Below are 12,087 nucleotides of genomic sequence, written 5' to 3'. Positions count from 1 at the left end.
AAGCTAATTCTTACACTTTAGTTTATTGCTCCTTAAAGCTTGTACTCAAAAGATCACTTTTAGAAGAATGGGTTTAAAATTTATAATCATTATAATTTTTAAAAGTTATGAAGTAGCATAAATTTTGTAACTAACAATATTGATACACACTGTGATTTTTTTTTTTTTGTTAGGACTTTTATGTTAGCATCAATCTTAATTACTTAAACTGCATATATTGTATAATAGTAAAATGTATATTTTAAAACTTCAAGTGGCTTTCCTCAAGTGAAACTCATTGCTACTTAGAAATATTCAAATACTAGCTTTATCTCAGGTGAATACTCTTGTACCCTTTTTGTTCAGAACACATGCTAATAAAAATGTGTCTTAATTATATCAGTTTATGTATTTCATTTAGGCAGCTCCTCTGTCTTAAACTTACTCTAAATTAACCTTCTACTGTGGGACAATAATGACTTTTGCTTCACCTATTTTATTCATATTGAATGTATTAACAGATAAGGTGCAAAAACATTCTTCCCTTGAGGAGAATGCATCCATATTCAAACAACTGAAATATTTCTTGAAGAATGCTTTAAATGCAACATCATATTGGAAATAGTTTGTTTCAGATTTTGTCAAGGAAAGAAGTTGCAACTTAACACTAATTGCTTCAATACTATCTCTTTCATGAGGGTGATAGACGCATAAAGCTTCTATATAGGGTCTAAAGAGTAACTTTTTATCTTAGATAAAGGTTAAGCTCTACAGTAAATGACTGCTGTAAATGGCAATCTCAGATAGTCGCTGATGTAGTTTGCATACATCTTTGTTATGTATCACATAAGCATTTCCAGTAACTTCATCTTGAATAACTAAAACTTGATCAGTAGCTGTGTATTTCACTCACGTATGCATTCTCCAGAATGACTTGCATCCATCAGTCTTCTAGGTATTCTTCTCCAGTAGAAACTGGTTTTTGTCTGCCACTGATGCTTGCTCTTTGCACTTAATGGTTGGAGCAAGCTAGTTTTAGATTATTATTTTAAATGGAAAACTGAGGAGAGTACTCTTGTTGCTTGCCTTGTAGAGTATATTCTGCTAAAATAATGATACTTACTCACTTGAATGTACTTATATGAGGGAAGTTTAAAATGGCTCTATAAGATGAATCCCTGTGTGGTGTTACAGTATACTTTAAGCCAAATCCACATCTCGAAGAATTCAGCGCTTATAATATAGTACCATTTTTCTATAAGTTGGTTCTATTGTGCTACTTTCACCTTAGATACCTATTTCCTTACTTTCAGTGAGCAACAAAATTAAGAAGGCCTGGGTGGTTTTTGCGAGGACAGCAATTAGAAAAAAAGATTAGCATAAGCAGGTTCACCTGGCTGTTGAGATCTCCAGTGTAATATTATCTTTTTTCATGGGAAGAGATAGGTATTTATGTTGTACATTGTCTGACTTACTAATACTATTCGCTTGTAAAATTTTAAATTGGATGCAGTATACAAAATAGTTTAAAATGAAAGATGACTGGATCTTTCTGCTGACAACTTAGGTTGTATGAGTTTTGCTTGAAAGCTTTAAATCTGATGTTTCTGTATCTGCCACAATGTTAGAGTGTTTCCTTCAAACATATCCTCCTGCAACCTCTCAAACTGTACTAAATTGAGTGATATTTCTTGAAGTCTGCCTATGTGCTAACAGAACTTCATTTTAAATAGAATATGGTTTTAATTTTTGATAAGCTGCTGAATTTTAAAGAGTTTTTGGGGCCACCAAATATTTTGGATCATGCAGAGAATATATATTGTACTGTAGTAATTTTGTATTTACATTTGTATGATGTGACATAATAGATGTGAATGTTAATCACTGCTTGACTATGTAATAAAGTTGTTTAAATATAGATGTTGCATTCCAGTTTTTAATGAAAGATGAAAATTGTATGTTCAATTTATGTTTTGCCTGACTCAGTAGTGCACTCTTCTGGTTCACACATGTAAGTTCTGGAGTCACTTGAATAAGGATTTTCATTTTATCTGAAAGAAAATGATCTTTGGATAAGTTAAGGTCAGTTCAGTTTAGATGCTTCATGCTGCTTGAGGGCAGATCAATGTAGAAATAGGAGGTTTATATGAACTGAAATTAATGCCTGTTGGGTGATACTGGTAACTGCTTTACTACTGAGAACTGGTACATTGACTGTATTTTTGTTTGAAACAACTGATGCTTGCTAAGTCTGACCAAATGGGAAAGGAAAAAAAAAATCATTCTCATTGTTTGTGCTATCAATAATGTGAATAATAAAGGAGTAAACTAAAAATAAATTAAAATTATTCAAGACCTTGAACCAAAACTTGCAGTGGTCTTAGTCTAATTTTATCCAGCTTTTATGGGACTGTGATAATACAAACTATTTAAAGATCTGTCCTTCCTCATACAGGAGTCTCTAAAATGAAAGCACGAACCTAACAGTAGGAGCTCTCTGGACAAAATCCACCCATGTTGATTTGAACATCTTATGTTCACTTCCAATATTTAAGAGTTGATCAATAGCATGTAGACAATTTAGACAATTACTGTGCATGTCTAGCACAGAGAACTTCTATAGTGTAATGATTAAATTCAACTAAATTGTCATGATATAACTACTTACTATAATAAAATTTATAGTAGAAATTAATTGCTGCATACTCAGCTGAAAGTCTGCTTAATGAAGGACTTGGACTTCTGCCTCCAGAAAGAGGAGAAGGCCGTGGAACAGCTGTTAACAGCAGTGTAGGTGTGTAGAGACCAAGTTGATAGTCAGAGAGATCAGTTCCTGTCGGCTGAGCGCACCAGTGGCTGTGTGGGAGGGGATGGGGGAAGTTTTGTTTTCTTTCAAATAGCCCTCCCCACTCCCCTTATGTTGTGGAGTACCTATGATAGATTATCCTGCTGTCACTTAGATGTTTTGTTCAAGTCTCCTATTATCCACTTAGAGCCTGATCTTAAGCTGTGGCCTCTAATTTTGAGTCTGACGTTAATTACTACCTGTACGTTCAAACGAGATGAGTAGACTAAGTACTAGCATCTTGAATAAGTGAAATGAATGTTAGGACTAAGTTTATTGCTAGATTGCAACAGTGCAAAGGATTGTGCTTTAAAATAAAAATTTAAATCTAAATGAATTCATTTTTATCATCATCGTCGCTATTATTATTCTTTTGGGTTTTTTAATCTTCCTCCTTTTCCCATTTTGGATCTTAACCCTTTGATCTGTTTCCTTTAAAAGACTCTGATTCCCAACTCCCATCAGAGGGAGAGGGAGGAGAAATATAGGGGAGAAAACAAGCCCTGAGTGAGTCTGTGTTCTCAGCTGTTAGCTAGGTTGGTGGCGGACAAAAGTCCCTTCAAAATATTGAATGTCAGCTGCAAACTTAAGAAAAATATGATCCAGAGAGCTAAATTTAGGAGCTTTATATGGAACTTGGACTCTGCTGCGGGATTTTGTATGGATTTTTTTCTATTTCTTTAAAAAAAAAATTACATCTATTTTAAAGATGTACTTGAATGACAAAGCATTTCAGTATGAATATTGTGTGCGTAAAATAATTTATATATGTTAAGTGCTCACAGAGTAGATATTGGTAGCTTTTGTTATCCCAGAATGACTCACAATAAAACATACTCCTTATATAAAGTATTAATATGTAAAGTGCATTTCTTTCAGAGGCATTTACGCTTGTTTTGCATAAAATGAGCAGTATATACCATCGAAACCTCCCAGAAGAGACCCAATGTTAATCTGAATACTGGTAGACTTAAAATGAGGTTGTTTCCAATAATCAGTCCACTTTTAAGGAAAACAGATGCAATTATACTGCACATGTATTAATGCATATATGTGTAAGCGATGGCATATATGGAATTATTTTTTAATTGTACAGTTTTACAGGGTTTTTTTGTGACACCAATTCTTTTTTGCCAGACTTTCATTTGAGTAATAAAAGTGAAAATTGAGGTATTTATTTTGTAGCTTCAGGTATAAATAATTTTTGTCAAATCTTAATTTATATTTAAAATACATGGAAATATATGGAAATAAAACATGTCTAATTGTTATGCTGACAGTTTTACCCATTTTTCCTTTTCTTATTGCCCCTTGGCAAAATGGAAAGTCATAAATTTCCTCTATTAAATATACAGGGGAACTTAAAGTCTTCCCCTGTGTTTACAGCATACAGGTTAATCTGGATGCATTAACTACTGCAGTATTACTATAACCGATACCAATATTTTTTCATTTTCCATTTTTTCTCCCAGCATCCCAAGTGCTTAATACGAATGCCAAATAGAATTTTCTTTCTCTGATAAAGTACTGTACGCAATGAGAAGTGATGTTAATTTGCCAGTCCTTTTACCTTGAAATGATTGTCAAGGAATGCCCTTACATGTAGGACATACTTAATTTGCAGTTTTCTCAAGCTATCTTTCAGCTTTACATTCATGGTGACTTGTTTAGGGGATTCTGTGGCTTGCAGATACAGAAACTGAAGGGTTCCATAGTTTGAAAACTCAAACATAGTGAATGAGACTATTAAAAAAATGAAAAAGAGGGATTTGCTTTAAAACTAACAACAACCAAAAAAAAAATGCAAACTGTTTTACAACTAAATTTTGAGGTGGTATTTTTCTTCCCAGAACCGCATCTTGACACAAGGCATCTTTCAGTGTCTTCCGTTAACTTAATCATTATCTCAAAAGGAAATTTTGAGTCATCTTACATGGTGGGGGTTTTTTCTCCTCAACACATTGATGGTCATTGTCTTGCATATACATTTTTCATTCTGAAATGTACATACTTAAATGTCCAAAATAACCCCAGGTGTGTAAATATGTGCACCTTTTCCCTCTAGCTTTGGAAATACTTTGGAAGAACAGATGAATCACATGACAAAGTAAGAATTCAAGTATTCATTTTCTTTAATTCTTTACATACCTTAGCATAAGGGAGTAAGATAGTTGCATCACTTTCTCCAATACTCTGCCACAGGAAGATGTAGCTAATTTTAGTTTTGCTTATCCCCATCCTCCTTATTGAAAGCCTTACACACCAAAACTGTTGTCTTCTTTGGGCCAAAACCAGGAAGCTAGCTGGAACTTTGGACCACAGCTCTCGTTTGTTGCAAGCATTCACTCATGTGTGTAACTGTTGTTCAGCCCATAAAATGGCAGTGTTTAACAGGGGGGTGTTGGGCAAATAATTGCCCAGTGTAACAACTCAGTGTTTCATTTGTCTAATTAAGAACCATAGGCATCTTGGCTACTTTCATTTCTTTTAAAGAAACCCAAACCTCAGTATCTTAATTTCAAATTTGGCAGAAATAACAGGATGTTACTCGATGTGTGAGGAGACAGGAGGACCTCTAAATCATTACTAATACAAGTCTGCACATCTTCATAAGCACTTATGCTTCAAGAGTTTTATCAGGGTGATAAGGACACTGTGAAGTTCACATCTTTCTTCCAGCCGCTCAAGCTGGTTGCTGCCATTAGTAAGCTCTAGTATGTATATCTGTGGGTGTTGTGAAGAATCGAAGGTGAGGATTATTTTCACATAGCATGACTTCTGCCCAAATGCAAACCGTTCACCGCCTATCCTGTTCATACTGCTATTCTGACTTTTTAACATGCAATCCTAATTAAATACCTGTATAACCAAATCATTTTACCTCTTCCATAGTATTTCAAATAGTTGTTTCTTACCTAGACAGCTAATAAATCAGACTAATATATTTCTTTTTCATTATTTCATTTACTATCTTTCATAAACTCACTCCCAAGCCTTTGCACTTCCTCTTTGTTAGCACAGTAATAATTATAAGCTGTATTTGGTTTAATTAAAAACACAAGCACCATTTATTCCACTATGATACAGTAAGAATATTTTCCTGAGATACCATGTAATCTTATTAGCTTAGCTTCAGACCCTTCTACCACCAGTTACCTTTTCTGTTTCTGTCGTGTATTATAACCAGAGTGGAGAAGATCTTTGTGATCTGGACACCACATCTTGCTTGTGTGGTAGGTACTATGGAGCACTTTGGTACTAAGTGAAGTTATACAATCAGAGCTTGTTCTTCTGAACTCTTCAGGTTTGTTTGCTTTTCATTGAATTCATATGCTTTAAATACTTCAGTCTTCTTTCATTTAGCTTATTTTTACTAGTTACTACAAATAAGCTGCTTCAAGTTCATTGATTGACATATTTGCAGGTAAGTGCCTAAAACATGTACGCAATATCAAATATATTGATGCATCAACAGTACAAATTCAGCTAACCATTGAATGTATTCTTGGCAGTATTACAGCGTAGTAATTTATCATGTTATTTCCCCATCTTACATAGAATATAGACGAAAAAACGCAGTATAGTGTTTCTGTAGTAATGCACCTCCTGAATAATTAGAAATCTCCCAGAATTTTTCATGCAGGGCTGAAGTGTGACTAGAAATAGTCAAAATGGAATCTACAACCATTAAACTATTCCAGTTTGTCGTTACTAATGTTCACTAATGCTTTCTAATCCTTCCATTTGATTGAAGGTTGATTTGATGAAACATGCTTTTGGCAGCAACAGAGCAGAAGAGTAATAAAGGTGGAGTATTGGCACCAAGTGACTCACTGTGAAACAATGCTGTTGGGTTCATAATTTAAGTAATTGAAGTAATGAATGGGATGGGATGAAGCTTGGTGACTAGATCAATAGAAGTGTGCATGTAAGTATACAGTGAGTCAGATGATGGAGCCTAATGGAATAAATCATTCCAGGGAAGTTGAGAACAGTGTCATTAAAACTTGCTGTAGATCTTCCACAGTACACAGAAATTATTACTAGCTTTGAAAGAACTTCGATGAGGTATTGCACCGAGTTGAAAAAAATTCGGTTTATCTCTTACTGTAATAAATGTGGCTATCTATAACACTGTGCACAAGTATTTTTGTTTATCTTAAACTCAGAAAAGATGTTAGAAACATCCATCCTACCCAGAAGTGTAATGTAGGCCATAATCTCACCAGTGATCTCTTATCAGAGAGATCAAACAATTTGAGTTTGTTCATATATTTCAGAAAAGGGTCTAGCCTGTCTGAAGACTTGAAGAATTCCAAATACCCTTTGAATAAATTATTTCAAGTTAGCTGTATTTGCTGCTAACTTTACAATCTCTCCTAGCCAGATTTTTTTTTCCTAAGCTTTTCTAGCTTTAACTTCTGTCTAAGGGATTTCATTACACTGTACAAAAAGGCTGCAATAAATGTCTAGTCATGAAGGTAACATGTAGGTCATAAGCAAGTGAATTATTAAACTTCTGGGTCTGCAGGTATTCAGGTACCTTTGCTTGGTTAGAACATACTCCTGGTGGTTTTTAAATCCTACAAGGTAACCTGACAGTACTTACCAAAGTTAAATGACTCTTGAAAGGGACAGAGTTAACTCTGTCTTCCTTTTCCCCATCTTTTGTTCTCCACCACGGTGGTAAACAACTCTGGTTTTTTATGTCTCCTTCTGGTGCTCATAATCTTTCAGCACATACCTCAATTGGCAGTATAAATTCCTGTTTACTTATCAAGATTCTTTGTGTAGTTCTTTTAACAATGACAGTATAGAAAGAAAAATGCATTTTTCAAGGCATATCCTCAATCTGGTATATGAAATACCTATCTGGTATATAAAATGGCTCCACCTCCACCTGCTTCTTCAGGTTCTCTTTAAAGATAAAGTGCAATGTTAGATTATGTATTTTACCCGAATCAGTTTCTTACTCATTTTTAATTTATAAAGAGCCTTAAATATCAGCAGGCTCTTTGGCAGTTCATTATGACATTAAGTAATGTAATAATCGGAATTATTTTTGGCAATTGTTTTGATTCTTTTTTCTTGTTTTCATCTTAAAATATTAGTGCATTCAGTTGTAGGTTTATGTATCAAGGGTTTTACTAATAATTGAATGCAGTTATTTTACCTCGAGCTTATAATCCATTTTCCAATGGCTTAGACATAAGGCAAATTAACTTGGTTACTATAGGTAAAAATACAATATACAATCTTTATTTTGTAGTCTAGATGCACTTTAGCATCATATTTGACAAGTTCTTTCAAGTAACAACTTGGTGTATATAATGCCACATCTCAGATGATCTACACCCTTTAAAAGAACTGATTGGTGAAAATAAATTAGTATTAACGCTTACAAAACCAGTAGTTGGAAATATGGGAGGATGGGTAAACTGAGATGCAGAGAGCAAACTGCAGAATCAGGGGTGCTTTTCTGAGAGGGGAACTCTGAGCTAAACACCTGCTATCACACGTGTGCAACCCACGTAAATGCCAAATGGCATCATTTTTCAAAAATTAGGATTATATTAATGAAATGTAACTGTTAACTAGTATAGCCAAGAAGTCTCTGTAATTCTTCATACCCTTCCTGTGAGGTTTGTCATTGCGGTTCTTTAACCATACACTCATGTACATGGCAAAAATGGGAGAGGAATTGCTTTTTAAAACTCTACTAAAAAATTAGTAATCCAGAAAACTACTTGGACTTGCATGAAAGCTGCTGAAAATATGCAATGGGAATGTTTGTTTTATTACACAGGACTCACTGTGTAGTTACGGCTATCAAAATAACATTCCTTTCTGTCCACCCTGATTACACCAGGAGAACAAAAGAACAATTGTACTGAGACAAACAAAGAGTCTACCTAACCCAGTATCCTGTCCTTGGCAACCAATACCTAGGGAGAAGGGTAAGATTAAAGTACTATATATGATACTATTGCAAAGTATTCTCACAGGCTTCACTAATTTGCAGATTAGGGACTTCCAGAATAAGTGATATTGTCTTTGTATTTAGTAATCCATTATGGATTTCTCTATCTAGAGAAACCTAGAAACTTTGTCCAGTTTCCCGTTCCTTCTACCTTGACTGAATTCTCTGCCTGTCCTTTCATTAAGACATATTTTTCATTTTTAACTCACCTCTGTTCTTACTCACGAGTTCTCTATATCGTATTCTTTCTCAGTCATCTCTTTTCTGGCCTGAAGAATTCTAGTTTACGTGGTGAATGTTAGTTCCCATATCTTGGATTCTTTTTTGTTGCTTTTATCTCAGTCTTCTGGGTTTTTCTGGTTTGTAGTGTTGGGGTTTTTATTGCGGGGGAGGGGTGGGGATTTTTTTTTAGGATAAGGGGTACCAGTACTGTGCACAGCATTCGTGGTGCAGGTGCTCACACACACAGGTTTACAAACTGAATGAGGTTTTCTGTTCCTTTCCTAATATGTCTAACAACTTGTTTTGTATATGACTGAGCATCAGTCTCTGCCTTTAAGTACTCTATTTAGCTGGTCTCATAACCTCAAGATCTCATGTGCATGTCAGCATAGAGTCTGTCCCCTAGAATGACCTTAATAAACTGGCTGGTTATTGACCCAGCACGTAAAATCCCTCTCCATCACACCTCCATATGCTTCTTTACACTGAATTTTAAATTCAAATGCAAGATACTGAGCGCTGATATCTGCTAATACCTGCTGCTGGGTATTATGCAAGAAGCATGACTGAAAAACTGTAGAAATACCGACTGGATATTGCCATGGCACTGGCACAGCACATGGACTGATTCTTCGGTCATGCTCACTACATAATACCCAGCAGCACATAAATCAAGGTTATCAGTAATCTAGGATTTTCATATCCAGGCCAGTCTCCAAAGAGAAGCGTGCATAATAGGACTGTCCTTAGGATTTTTCAGTAATGTGCTACTTTAAAAAGAAGATAAGTGACAAGATTGGCATGCAGCATGTAGGAAAGATTGGCATGCAGCATGTAGGATGGTAAAGTTTAAGAACCGCCCTTTCCTGCTGGTAGAGCTCATTTTACGGTAGTATATGGAGTTCAAGAGAAAGTTCACTCCTAAGAAATTAATTTTATTGTGGAGAATTCCGGTGTGCCTTAAGAACGTAACTATTGATCCTGATCAACACCCCTACCAAAGTGGTTTTCTATATAACTGTATCTATGCTGCAGGATGCCTTAAAGTTCAGGTCTAAGATCTTGCATTTCACTCGAATCTTTGTGGAAAGCTGTTGTTGAAAACCTCAGGATGGGTTTGATGTTTGTATGATGGTAAATTGCTGCAGCACAGCAGCAGTTGCTTCACATCTTGATGTAGCAGTAGATAAGGGAGTACTATATAGCTTTGAAAATGTAGAAGATGGGAACTTTTCTATGAAATGTAGAAGTGAACCCAACTGTCCTTCCATCATAGCATAGCATCTGTCCCCGTGAAAGGTATTTTTCTATCTTCTATGGAATAAAAACCTTCAGCTCTGATCACACAGCTTTTATCTCACTGCCCTGGTGTACATCCTTACAGATAGCAAAATATCTACAGATAGATTTGCAGTAAAAGCAAAAACGACTATGTTCACATCTTTCTTCAGATCATGATGCAGACTGCTTACTTATATCAAGTAAACAGATGCATAAAGTAGTTTTTCTTAAATGTAGTTCTATAGCATGTTGTTACTGCTTAGAATTATGGTACATGTGCTTACTACTATCACCAAAAGAGAAAGATCCAGATGCAACAGTCTTGGGACTTTCAAGAAATTTTGACCATGAAAGGGGTCCAGAAGTTTTCTCTGTCTTCGCATCGACAACTTAGCACACTTGGCATATACTGAAACTTTGGGAGAACACTGCTAGGAAGAAAGGAACTCCTAAACTTACCATGGAGCTACAGGAAGCGGTGGACTAAAGCTACAGCCAGTTACAAATGACTGTAATACCAGTTCAGAATGATATTGTTCATCTTCCATGAAAAGTACCTTTGGTAATGGTAGTTGAAATTTTGTAGTGCAGAATGAATCACACTGACTTATATTGATATGAATAATACAGATTTGGCTGTCTTGTTTGCCCTAGCTAGTATTTTTTTACCTAATGAAATTCTATAGCTCTGTCAACTTCTGAACTACATTTTTCCTAACCATTTGGCTTTCATGGAAGTCTTTAATCAGCATAAATTTGACATAAGTTGGTGAATTCATCATGTTCTTGGGGATGACTTGAATGTTCCGCTCTCTGCCTTACCTAACATCTTAGAGAACGAAGGCCAAAGGACATCAGAATTAAGGTGCAGGCAGACGAGATTTTCAAACCAGAACTGACAGAGTTTCCGTGAGGGGTAAGGGAGGACCTTGAACACCCAGCATAGAATATCAGCTTCTTACTTTTTGTATCTTGGATAAAGTTTTGCGCTGACAAAACCATAGATAAAGTTTGGATAAAGTGCTTAGCACATGTTTGCATAGGACAAGCTACAGCCTCTCACATCACTGCTTAGACGTGGCCCTCTATTTTCAGTCAATAATGAAAACCTAACTGCTGTCTTGGGCAACGAATCATCTCATTAAGGTAGAACAGGAACTCTTTGGGGTCCCAGAAAGAGCCCCGTGGTGCTGACTCTGCCATGAAGAATGTATGAAGATACTCTCACTGCAAAGCAGCACTCCGGGTACAGACTGGCCAGAGACGGCACTTGAGTGGCTCTATGTTCTGGTCCAGCAATCAGCATCGCCCACACTGGCTAATAATTTACATCAAGCAAACGAAGGATCTGGAAACCGAACTGTCATTGAAGAAGATGATGGTTCAAAGTAAAGAGTTTCTCCAGACTCTTTGGCTTTAGATGAAGCGCCTCGTTTTTAGGAGCATGCCACTGGAACGGTAAAATGCTGCAAGAGGAGCCAGTTGGGAGGGTAAGGTGCGCTTTATCAGCAAAGTTCCCAGCAGGACTAGTCATTGCCTGCTTTGGAGAATCTTGTCCTACTTGGCTGGAAGGATGCTTGGTTGTGAAGCCGCTTCAAGCAGCGTGAATCTCTTCTCCTCCATGCGTTGCAGCACTCACTGTGGCCGTTTCCTGCTGGGGTTACTGAACGCGTTTGAGGGGGTTTTACTCAAGATTTCTGAGTCTGCCCTCTGCAACTAGTTCATGTTTCCACACATCAGGGTTTCTTCGCTCAGGAGATGGCACGCCGCCACTCGCCGC

Source organism: Fulmarus glacialis, unplaced genomic scaffold (genome assembly GCF_000690835.1).
Source record: "Fulmarus glacialis isolate BGI_N327 unplaced genomic scaffold, ASM69083v1 Scaffold38663, whole genome shotgun sequence".
Lineage (NCBI taxonomy): Eukaryota > Metazoa > Chordata > Aves > Procellariiformes > Procellariidae > Fulmarus > Fulmarus glacialis.
This window is presented reverse-complemented; position numbering follows the sequence as displayed.